The 13528-nt window shown below is 40.0% G+C and overlaps 1 pseudogene; it reads left to right on the forward strand.

Annotated features, from left to right (window-relative positions):
- Positions 1–13528, forward strand: part of LOC135099612 (dnaJ homolog subfamily C member 2-like) — a 24042-nt pseudogene extending 10514 nt beyond the window's left edge.

Genomic DNA, 13528 nt, shown 5'->3' on the forward strand with positions numbered 1-13528 from the left:
ATGTCAAATATATGTGCACACAAGGCAAGCGCTAACTCCTATTAGGAAGAAAAATGACTCAACAAAGAATTGAAAGTTCAGTATTCATTGCTATTTGGTACATCTTTTCTTTACCACTAACCACTCTGGGACAATTCTTCACATTCTACAGCCATCTCCAAACATTATACTGGCTAGAAATTGCAAAAAATCTATTCCTTTTCACCGCTTTTTTCTTGCAGGTGGTTATAAAGATTGTATACATTACTTGTAGTGGTGTGGATGATTACATATCACTGAAGGGATTAACTCCATCTCATATTGTAATGTCAGGTCTATATATTAGATTATATAACTCTCTCTCTCTCTCTCTCTCTCTCTCTCTCTCTCTCTCTCTCTCTCTCTCTCTCTCTCTCTCTCTCTCTCTCTCTCTCTCTCTCTCTCTCTCTCTCTCTCTCTCTCTCCATCTTCTTCAGTCTCCACCACATCTTTGTAAGGCACAGTGTTGCATTGCAGATTTTCACAGGGGTGTTTGAGTGCAATGCTCGTTGGTCCACCCACTAGCACGTTCCTGGCTTGGGCAAACCTGATGACACCAAACAAAAGGTCAGTCCAGATTAGCAGATTAAGTAACTGGAGAGAGTGATTGGCCTGTACAGTCACATCAATCTCCCTTGTACTGTTTTAGAAGTGAGATTACTAGTAGCAGAAATGCAAGTAGATATTTGGTGACAGTTTACTTTTTATAGTTACCATCATCATATGCTATGTTGATGGAAAGATAGACCAGTAATTTTGAAAGTTTGTTTAAAATATCATACACTATAATTTTCCTCAGCATAGAGGGTCCAGTAACTTACACATAAAACATCATTTCAAGATTTCTTTATGAATAGTGTTTATTTTGTATTGTTAACCGACTTAATTTTCATCACTGTGCAGGTTGATCGCTTCTATGGATTCTGGTACGACTTTGATTCCTGGCGAGAGTTTTCATATCTGGATGAGGAGGAAAAGGAGAAGGGACAGGAGTGAGTCTTCACTATTTGTATGTCTGGTCTTTTTAGAGTTATGTGTATTCCACTCCAGCCTTGCTTTATCTTCCCAAAGGCAGCAAAAATGGTGAAATTTGTATCTTGAAACATTAACATTGAATAAAATTTTAATTGAATAAGGAAATAATGCCCAAACTTAAGCCTAGACTTGACATTGGAAAAAATAACAAGAAAATTTAATATGGCTAGACAGAATACCCAGACTTATGGCAAGGAAAACTGGCACCGACATTGTTCTGATTGCTTTAACTGGTCATTTTAGTTTCTTTGAATATTTTGTAACAGTGCAATGTGACTGCAATGTTGTGGTCGCCTTCCCTTCTTTAAATCAGTCAATCTTGCCAGCCGGGAGGAGCGTCGATGGATAGAGAAGCAGAACAAGGTAGAGCGAGCGAGGCGTCGGAAGGAGGAGATGGGTCGATTGCGCAGGCTAGTTGACAATGCATATGCCTGTGACCCAAGGATAGCCAAGTATGTTTCGTTACTTATTACTGATTTCGTGTATTTTCGTTGTATCCCAATAAAAGTTGAAATTTTGTGCATTATCCCAAGAGATATTTATCACAAGGAGTACTTTTTTCTGTTGTTACATAATACTTCAAATTTCATTTTGATGGAAGGGTTTATGATGATTTAGATTGCAAAGAAGCTGTTCTTGTTTTACTTCTGACTCCTTATGAGGGAAAAATTAATTCCTGCTTTTGCTGTCTACTTCTGTAGCTAAAGAATGGGTAAGTTTATAGAAAAAGAGGGAAAGAGATGAAGAATTATATATATATATATATATATATATATATATATATATATATATATATATATATATATATATATATATATATATATATATATATATATATATATATATATATATATATATATATACGAGGTGTGTCATTAAAGTTCCAGGACTGGTGCCACACAAGTTTTATTTCACATCCAGGCTACAAACTATAGGTTATCTCCTTCGAAGTAATCCCCCTGGCACCACATGCACTTGTCCATCCTTCTCTGCCAGGCTTGCATGCACTGCTGGAAGGATTCTTGCGGGATGCTCCTCAGCTCCGTCGTCACGGCCTTTTTGATGTCGTCCGCATCATCAAAACGGGTCCCCTTCATGACCTCCTTGAGCTTGGGGAAGAGGAAGAAGTCGCACGGAGCGAGGTCAGGTGAGTAGGGCGGTTGCTCCAGCACGGCGATGTTCTTCTTGGCCAAGAACTCTCTGATGCTCAGGGCATTGTGAGCAGGCGCATTGTCGTGGTGAAGCAGCCACGAGTTGCCCTGCCACAACTCCCGCCTCTTCTCGCGCACTGCACGAAGCAGACGCCGCAGTACTTCTTTGTACACATGTTGGTTGACTGTCTGGCCCTGTGGCAAGAACTCGCAGTGGACGATGCCCCTCACATCGAAGAAAGCGATCAACATGACCTTGAAGCTGGACCTGGACTGCCTTGCTTTCTTCGGCCGTGGCGACGCCGGACTCTTCCATTGAAGGCTCTGGCGTTTGGTCTCCGGGTCGTACTCAAATACCCAGGACTCATCGCCGGTGATGACTCTCCTGAGCAAGTCTGGTTCAGTTTCCAGACGCTCGAGGATGTCCTGACACACCTGCATGCGTCGTCCCTTCTGGTCATCGTTCAGGAGTCTCGGCACCATCTTCGCACAGACTTTCCGCATGCCCAGATCTTCAGTGATAATCTTCCACACGCTGTTGTGGTTCATGCCAAGCTCATCTGCGATCTTTCGAACAGTCAACCGACGATCGTCACGCACCATCTGCTTGACACGCTCAACATTGGCCTCATTCCTGCTCGTTGAGGGTCTTCCACTCCTGGGGTCATCTTCCACGTCCTCCCGGCCCTCTTTGAACCTCTTGCACCACTCAAAAACACGTGAGCGTGACATTGTCTCATCCCCGTACACTTTTTGCAGCATACCCAGTGCTTCTGACGGCGTTTTCCCCAACTGCACCAAAAACTTCAAGTTTGTTCGCTGTTCAGCGCTCATTGTTAAACGACCTGCAACAGAGGACATGATTTTAAAAGCACGTAAGAAAAAGATTAGTGACTGTAGAGGGTTGGGAGCGCAGTTGTATACTCCAGAAGGATTACTTTGAAGGGGAAATATGGTGGTTTGTGGCTTGGGTTTGAAATTCATCTTTTAGGACACCAGTCCTGGAACTTTAATGACACACCTCGTATATATATATTATATATATATATATATATATATATATATATATATATATATATATATATATATATATATATATATATATATATATATATATATATATATATATATATATATATACATATAATTTTTTTAAGATTTAAAGAAGAAGACAAGGAAAGAAGACTGGCTCAGAAAAAGGCTAAAGCAGAGGCAATCAGGCAAAAACAAGAAGAGGAGGAGAGGGTGAGTGCACATTGTGATCTCCAGTATTAGCACCAGGCCAATCTCTAACTACTCTCGGACACATATATGCATTGATTTCTACAACAGACCAAGGCTTCACATTTTTCTCATTGATTTGTATTTTTCATGTCTTATGCTCGGAAATGCCATATATTTTGAAATACCATGCTATGTTCTCTTTTTTTTGAATGATATGTCTTGCTAATGTGTAAATTTGGTGTTTTCAGGTAAGGCAGGAAGCTGAGGAAGCAGAGAGAAAGAAAAGAGAAGCAGAGGAGGCAGAGCAAAGAGCAAAACAGGAGGTAGAAAAGAAGGAAAGAGAGGTGCTGAAGAAAGCATTCAAAAAAGAGAGGAAGGTGAGCAGGAGGGTAGAATCTGCTTGACATGTAAGAACTTACCACACACTTGTCTTTGACGCTTAAACTGCTGTGATCGCTAACATAATCAAAAATTCTCTTGACAAATATATTGAATTTTCGTGGTGCACTTTCTTTCTAGTGTGTTCTAACTGACTGTCTTCAGCCTCTTTTTCATCACTGCAGTGTTGAATCTCTTGCTACCTCCTACTGCTATTTTCATGCCAACTGCTCTTCTGATCTTGCTAACTGCATGCCTCACTGCACAAGTCTTTCTTCTTTCTTTCATCTCTATTCTGTCTACCTCTTTAATGCAAGAATTAACCATTATTCTCAATCATTCATCCCTATCTCTGGTAAACTCTGGAACTCCCTGTCTGCTTCTGTATTTCCACCTTCCTATGACTTGAACTCTTTCAAGAGCGAGGTTTCAAGGCACTTACCCTGTTTGTTTGACTAACACTTGACTGTTCAGGAGCCAGCACCTCAGTGGGCCTCTTTCTTCTTTTTTTTTTTTTCAGTCTTTGTTGTCCTTGGCCAGTGATCCTCCAATATATATATAAAAAAAATAATAATAATAATAATGATGATGATAATAATAATAATAATAATAATAATAATAATAATAATAATAATAATAATAATAATAATAATGATCCCTGGCTATGGCAAGCAAGCCCACTACATTATATCCTTTCCTCCTCCTGTTCCTTTCCTCTCCCCTTTCACTTTCATCTCGTCGCAGTCCTCCCTTCCTGTCACCTGCCCCTATAGTTCTCATGACTCATGCCTGGAGCCATCATTCTACCTGGCAAGTCTTTTTTTTTTTTTTTTTTTTTTTTTTATCATTCATTTTAAGGCTACAAAATTTGCTAAAAAAAAAAGAAAAACTAAAAAATGAAACTCTACCCACTTTCATCTTCTGTAACATTTCACATTAAAATATTCTCATTCATTATATACTTTCAGATTTATATTTTTTTCCTTTTTCTTTGATGTCATTTTTTAAATGATTTTGATACAGTTCCTGTTCATAAGGGGCTGAGAGGACTGCATTTGTATTAGAAAGATGGAAAGAGCATTAAATTTAGTGTTCAAATGTGTAAATTAATTTGGAAACTAAAAAAATATATATACAAATTATGATTGCGTGTATTTTGTTCACGTAAATAATTTTAAAAAGCAACGTGAAATAGAATAAAGCACACATTCTTTGTCATTGCATAGATGTGATGGTGACAGTGATAAAGAACATCTCTGTATCTGTCTATCTTTATTTGACACCTCTTGATAAATACTCCATGAGGACATAACTGCAACAGATTTCTCTATTTAGTCCTGCCCTTGTATTCCCTTCCTCTTTGCTCTGAACTTCACATACTCTCTCTTCACCCTTTCCTCACATATTTCAGTAACATTTTTTATGCAAGATCTTTGGTCAAGGGCAATAAAAAGGGGGGAAAGAAAGTCCACTGAGATGCTAGTCCCAAAAGAAAGATCATAAGGATTATCCAGAATTGTTGGATGAGTGTTTTGAAAAGTTGGAACCAGCCATTTTAAAGAGTTCAAGTTATAGGAAGGAGGATCTTCTGGAGCAGGCAGGGAGTTCCAGAGTTTACTAGAAAAAAAATAGCAGTAAAAAGATAGCAAGATATGCAACATTGCAGCAATAAGAGAGAGGCTGAAAATCATTAGTATAGTATCCTCTATTCCCAGATGCTGCGGACTCTCTGTAAGGACAACAGTTACTTTGCATCAGAGGAGGGGGAGCAAGTGCAGACCATGACAGATGTGGAGCTGCTGTGTGAGGCACTGGAGCTGACCCGCCTGGAGGAACTCAACAAGGAACTAGCACAAGTGGCCCAGGACAAGATGCAAGGGTGGGAGGTACTCATGAAGGAGGTGAGGGAGGATCAACAGTAGTAGTAGTAGTTAATTGACAAAGGTGAGTGAGAGAGATCAACAGTAGTAGTAATAGCAGTAGTAATTTTTTGACACAGGAGGTGAGTGTGGAGGGCCAACAGTAGTAGTAGTAGTAGTAGTAGCAGTAATTGTTGCTTATATATAAAAAAAAAAAAAAAAAGCATAATTTTTGTCATTCTTAAATCAAAAAATTTCCTAAGCCTTGAACCCAAAAGCTGCTCCAACAGACATATGGGTATCTGCATCACTTTTGAAATTAACTATGTTAGGTCTATTTAAGTCATGTTACATTACCTTATCTGATTAGCTAAATCCAAAGTAGCATAAAGCAAGCTAATCTAAATTAGAACAATCCACCCCAAATGATCTGGATATTCTGTATGACCTGTTTTCCCTAGGATAGTCAAACCTTTCAGACTATTTCTCCACTGATAGTTATGATTAGTACAAGGAGTCCTTGGTGTATGACAGTCTTGACTTTTGTCCTTCATATGTTTCTTTTACAGGCACAATAGTTATGTGTTTATGTCCTAGACTATGACTTTACAGTACAACAGTATTAGTATTAGTGATTGACATACTGCAGGTAGCTTACTTATGCTGGTTCTGACCTATGCAGAAAATCAGTTTGTAACATGGCATAGGAACAGAACTCTGTCATAACTTGAGGACCCCCTGTAACACTTCTTTGCCTTCTCTCTCTGTTGTAGGTGAGTGAGGTGCGCAACAGGATCAAAAAGGAGAGGGAGGAGGTGGCAGCAGCGGCAGCAAGGGGAGGGGGTGGAGGAGGAGGGGAAGGTTCATCACTCAAAGTCTGGAATCAAGATGACCTCCAGCTGCTCATCAAAGCCGTCAACCTCTTCCCTGCCGGCACAACAAAGAGGTGAGCTGGTTCATGTGTGTGTGTGTGTGTGTGTGTGTGTGTAAATTGCTTCTGTTTATATATTTTTTGATATCTTATTATTATTGGTGGTCCACAAGGCTGTCCCTTTCCACTGGGGCTGACAGGGCTAAGAGTGTGAATGACGTGTCATTCACCTACATTCGTCTGCTGGTCACCAAACCAGCTGTTCCCCATATGGAAAGAGGTCAGAGCTTGTAGTGATTGATCTTTGGGTAGGATTGAGACCATTCACACACCGCACACTGGGACAGTGAGGCCATAACCCTTCAGGTTACATCCTGTACTTACTTGCTGCTAGGTGAACAGGGGCTACACATGAAGAGATTCTCCCAGGACTTGAACCCATGCCTTCTCGGTTGTGAGCCGAGCATGCTGACACTAAGTGGTGTGCATGTGTGTGTGTGTGTGTGTGTGTGTCTGTGTGTGTGTGTGTGTGTGTGGTGCCTTGTCTGGGCCAGCTGATGTGAGATTGCTGGCCTAGTATATAAATAGATGGGTTTTTTAAGCTTTAATATTTTATTTGATTGATATATTGCCTTATTCTTGTGTTTCCATGTGTGTTTTAAAATGACTAATATCAAGGTTGTTATCTGATCCCTACTACTGTTCTCTACATACACACCATTTAGGTCTTCACGTGGTATAGGGAATATAACAAAGGTGACATTTATAAAATTCTCAGGATCATAATTAGGATAGAACAAGACACAATGGGTTCAAGCTTGAAAATAGTTAGAGAGGAAGAAATTGGTCCTCAGATGGAGTAGTAGATGAATGGAATGGACTCAGTAATCAGGTTGTTAGTGCTGAGTCATTGGGGAGCATTAAAGGATTAGACAAATTTATGGATGGGAATGATAGGTGGATATAGGTAGATATGTTTCATACAAGGATGGCTTCTTGCAGCTCCCTTAATGTTAGGTTATGTTTTTATGCATTGCTGTACTTAGAGGAACTCTTTGAACCCTCCATGCTGCAGGTGGGAGGTTGTGGCGGAGTATATCAACCAACACAGCCACCAGCATCACCAGGCTGGCCAAGGAGGTGCTCAATAAGGCCAAGGAGCTGCAACACTCAGACAAGCACATGAGGGAGGCAGCCAACAAGAATGCCTACCACAGCATGGAGAAGGCACAGGCTCGGCAGGTGATCAGCGACGCCACAGCCTCCCAGAGATATGACAGTGAGTTCTTGCTGTTATGCTGACATTCAGATAATTCTTTTGCATCTTTGTGTAGTTTTATATCATGTTGATGCTTGGGTAATTTCTCATTTCTCTTTTTATACTAATTAATTATTACCATGAGTCTTCTCTGTATGAACTCAAGAGCTTTCTCTCTTCTCTGTGTAACTGCTGTGAATTGTCTTTTAGCTCTATGCAATATCACCAGTTGAGCTGTGAATCAATTCCAAGATATTTTAAGAAAAAACATGTTTTTAGGCTGATGTTAGATCTTTCCTTTGTGCAGCACCACAGGAGATGCTGGGGATGAACACTGCTGCTTGGGGAGCTGAGGAACAGAGGTTGCTGGAGCAAGCCCTCAAGACCTATCCAGTCTCTACTCCTGACCGCTGGGACCGCATTGCCAAGTGTGTCCCCAACCGAACCAAGAAAGACTGCATGAGGCGCTATAAGGTCTGTATATGTGTGTGTGTGTGTGTGTTTGTGTGTCTGGTGATGTGTTGCTTGCTATTCCCTGTATGTGAGATTGTGGAGAAAACAAATCAGGTTTATCTTGTTTATGGAGTGACTCTCTCTCTCTCTCTCTCTCTCTCTCTCTCTCTCTCTCTCCTCTCTCTCTCTCTCTCTCTCTCTCTCTCTCTCTCTCTCTCTCTCTCTCTCTCTCTCTCTCTCTCTCTCTCTCTCTCATGCATTTATCTTTTGATCTGCTTTTATCTTTGTGGTCCCTCCATAAATGCATGGAGATGTAAGTGCTATGTGTGTGTGTGTGTGTGTGTGTGTGTGTGTGTGTGTGTGTGTGTGTAGTGAAGGTTTTATATATGTGTGTGTGTGTGTATGTATGTAGTGAAGGTTTTATATAGTGCACAGTAGACACTGATGTTATTGTAACTTTTAAGTTTTATTCTCACATGATGGCATTTCAGGAGCTTGTTGAGATGGTGAAGGCAAAGAAGGCGGCTCAGGCTGCTGCAGTGGGAAAAAAGTGAGGAGCCAAACCTTGCTGTCTTCTTTCCTTTGTGAGTTCAGATGTAGCAAATTCTTGTAGCTGTTGTGTGAAGCAATATTGCTATCTGAAAATCTATCTCTTGTTCTATTTCTAAGCATTATGTCTCAGCAGTGCCAGTTTTGGACTACCTGAATTGGAGGGACAGCTACATATATTGATGGGGACACAAAAGTGTAGCTAGGGATCTGTTTCTTTCCCCTCCACTTCTCCCTTTCTCTCCTTTATAACCTCATCCCCCAACTCTTCCATCTCTTCCATCACACTTCACTTCCACTGCTTCCAATAAGTTGTCATGCAAAAAGCAAAATTAACACTTGGAAAAGTATTTTTAAGTGCTATGGGAAAACTGCTAATATTGAAAATTAATGTTGATAAGTGCAGAATTCTATACATTGCAGAAAGCAGATGCAAAACAGCATGTGCTTTTCCTTATCATCATAGTGTAGCTCTGGAGGACAGAAGGGCAATCTCCATTAATATGGCAGTAGCCACAAGGAAGCCACTTCCTGAAAAATGAATGGATCTGTGGCAGTTGTATAAAAAATTACAAGACGTGTGAAAAAGTGTGCAGTGATTGTGACTATAATAAGAAGTAATATGCAATGATGACCATGTGATTGCATACAAATGTGTACCTTCTTAATTTTCTAAAGGAAAACTACAGTCTTAAGTTTGATTTTAAAGTAACACTAAATTTACAAGGTGGGTAAGAGTAAAGATGCCACATGAAGAGCTGCAGGTAAATGCTGTGATTAGTGTAGATCCTAATGAAGAGTTACCATAGAAAATACACAAACATCATTGAGACAATAGTTGTGACTTAACATGCTTATACACATTCACAGGTCCTTGATACACATGATTCAAGCCTGACACTTGAGGAATATTACTTTGTAAGTAATGGAGGTGCAGCTCAGAGGTGTTTCAGAATATAGCTCTCAGTGGCTGATGCATGGAATAAGTTCATGATGCGCGATTCAGTACCTCAAATAAGTGACTCAGTCTATGATATAAGTAATAATGCAAGCTGTTGAATCATGGACGTGCGCCTCAGAATGTGTGACCTCGTAGCTTTGCCCGGACCAGCATAGTCAACCCTAACCTAGGCCAACACAGCCAGTAATAGCTTTGTGAAACACCAAAATATAGATAATCATTATTATCATCTGCAGCCACCATGCTCACCCACCACCTACACAAAATTTAATGTCTTCCACTGGTATATATATATAATATATATATATATATATATATATATATATATATATATATATATATATATATATATATATATATATATATATATATATATATATATATATATATATATATATATATATATATATATGGTCATGTGTGTGTGTGTGTGTGTGTGTGTGTGTGTGTGTGTGTGCTATAATTTTTGTTCATTGTTCGCATCTCGCTATGCACTCTACCTTCCATCATATCTTCAGTTTTAAGCCTTTCGTAACGACATCATAAATTTGTGGATTGACTTTTATTTATTTATTTATTTATTTATTTTGTAGATCAAACCTGCTGTTTGGGTGTTCCTTTTTCACGTGATCGCATATCAGGGTCTTCTTTGAAGTATGAAGCACCACGTTATCTGCGACCTTTGATTTGTGACAGATATCATATGGTCATTATTAATAAAAGGAAGCAGATGGTAATAGTGAACTGCATTACATAACCACGCATCTGTCGCTTTGATAAACCAAAATGCAGTATTTCTGCTACTACTACTACTACTACTACTACTACTTCTAGTAGTAATAGTAGTAGTAGTAGTGGTAATAGCTGTAGTAGTACAAATACTATTTCGTATGACACAGAGACATGAGAAATAATAATAATAATAATAATAATAATAATAATAATAATAATAATAATAACAGTAAAATTATACGAACTTAACACTGTTAGGCTCGTAGTGCGGAAGGTTGGCGGGCAGTAGCGGCCAATCAGACAGACGGACGTGTAGGGGAACTAAAACTACAGATAGCGACCTGATATCTACCCCGCCAGCCTTCATGATTGCGCTGAGGTACCCCGCCACCCAGATAAACCTCATTTGGCCCCAAGCCCACTGCACACACACGGTAATTCTTGTAGTGGTGTAATTGTAATGGGCGATTGTTGTTTATTTACTAAGTGGGTGGTAGTGTGTAGGATTGAGATCGTGGTGTGATGGTGGGTTATAGTGGGGGTGGTGTGGGTTATTGACACTATAACGCAACACTGCACACACAAACAGACGGTAAATTTTCTAATGATGTAGTAGTAATGGACTGGTGTGGGTTATGCATATTGAGAAATGGGTGGTGGTTGGTAGGATTGAGGTCATTACTATTGGAATGGGGCTGGTGGTTGTGGAGAGTACTGTGGGATACGTACACTTTATATTAAGCAACACAACACACGTTACCTCATTTCCACACACAACTCGCCCCCGTGGACAGTTATGGTTTGTCATTTGCCAGTCATCCTCTATTTATACTTGTACACGTCAAGACGAGCCCTGCGGCAGACAAAACAGACTTAGTACTGAGTGATGACAAGCTCTCAGGTGCTGGTTTGTTTATCTCCCTCAGTGCGGTGATGTGACTGATTTTGTGGCGTCAGCTGATAGTCTGAGATGGCAAGGTGGCATCTGTCAACAGCAGTCGGGTGTCTCCTGCAACAGTGAAAGCATTTGTAAACAAAGTCAAGTGCCACGTGAGAGCCTTGACTTTCTTGTCTGTATAGCTGTGGAAATAGGGTGAAGCGGTTCTTGGCTTGTGTTGTCTTTAGTATAGAAATGCTTACTTAAACTTTTAGAGAGGATGGCTTGCTGCTGTTGACAGTTGCCACTTCACAGACTGAGAATGATGCCTTCATACTGTAAAAATCTTAAACATTGCAACAACACAATAGGTATAGAAATTAATTGCAGTACTGTATAGTAGGTTAAAAATTGCACATGTATGGGAATGAGCATGTGGCAATGGAAGTTGTGGCTGTCTTGAGCTGTTTTATCCAGTACACTCATCATAGGGCCTGGGTGAGCCACAGGTTGTGATGTATGGCAATACACTTCTCATCAGTGATCAAGCTTTTGGAATCACCTTATAGAAGTATTACAGCATCCTTCTCATTATTATGAGATTTTCATCTTTCTGCTTTGAAACCAGCTTGCAGTGACCTCACATTTCTGGTCAGTCAATCTCTGCTTTAGCAAGAGTGACTACAATGTTTCATTGAGTGAAGAGTCACGTACCGTGACCTTTGAGCTGCTGTAGGTTCAACTCGCTAGTATTGGTTAGAGGCAGTTATGATGTAGGGGCATAAATGTAATGCTTGTGCAGTGCCTCCTTTTGTAACGTGTCATGCCATTCTTGATGTGATCAGTGCAGGATGATAAGACCCGGGTCACATTGACTCCATGTATTAATTGAATCGATCAGATCCTGAGAACGTGAGAGAATGTGAACCAATTCTCATGAGGGTAGAAAGTAAACTGGTAATGTACAGCTCAGCCTTACAGAAACAACATTGCAGATTTATGTCAGTGCACAGATTTACTTATCCTTTAACTGACCATGCAGATGAATTTGTCTGCCCATGAAGCTTATTAAGTAGGAAAAATCTAGTTTTTGCCATGTCTACTTGGATGAATTTGTTGCCTATCATTCTCTCTCTCTCTCTCTCTCTCTCTCTCTCTCTCTCTCTCTCTCTCTCTCTCTCTCTCTCTCTCTCTCTCTCTCTCTCTCTCTCTCTCTCTCTCTCTCTCTCTCTCTCTCTCTCTCTCTCTCTCTCTCTCTCTCTCTCTCTCTCTCTCGTTTTAGGTATTGGGACCATAGCGTCTGTCAGGAGCCAATATATTTTTTGGGATTCTTTTTAATAAGCATTCTTTTCCTCTTTAAAGAACATCTTACAGTTTCATTATCAGATTACTGAGTATAGTGTTTATCACTGAGCTCATGAAATATCTTATCAACTATTTTGCCTGTGATAAGGATTAAGATGATGTGACACTGCTCTACTTGAGATGATATCCTCTCTGTGATATCTATGATGACTCCAACATACATCTTTGATTTTTTTATATTTTTTATGTGATGAGACTGGTTTTGCTGCATCACCATTGATGCATCTGATAGTTTAAGTGTATCTGCAGATCTTGACAGTTGCTTTTGTGGGATTCTAAGAACTGACTTGCTTGAACAAAAAACTGCCTTGATGCTGGTGACTTATTTGATGATGTGTTGAGCTTTATTTATCACAAGGTACTTGAGGCATTCTCAGTCTGGATATCTGCAGTTTAACGTACATGAGAAATTTACAGCATACATACTTCATTGTTAACTGAATAGTATTGTCTTGTGATCTGGTGCCTGTGTATTTGTTTTTCATATGCTTCCTGTGGGAGTTGTTTCAACACCTCAATAGATTGCTTGCACAAGTTAGTACTTAGACAGGAGGATTGACAGCACACCCATGCTTATGTTCCCTTTTCAGGTGTTGCCCTTTAGGTAGTGAGGAGAGACAGGTACCAGCAGGAGCAGTAGTGGTAACAACAGCAGGATGGGGAGCTTCAGCAAGATCCTGCCATACTCCTGCTATGAGCTCGGCCACTGCTGGAAACACTCGTGCTCCTCAGCCTCCTTTGAAATCTGTATCATTGGGTTCATTGAAAGCATCAAAATCTATGGTGTGGTGTACTTG

Source organism: Scylla paramamosain, unplaced genomic scaffold, assembly GCF_035594125.1.
Source record: "Scylla paramamosain isolate STU-SP2022 unplaced genomic scaffold, ASM3559412v1 Contig158, whole genome shotgun sequence".
NCBI classification, from domain to species: Eukaryota; Metazoa; Arthropoda; class Malacostraca; order Decapoda; family Portunidae; genus Scylla; species Scylla paramamosain.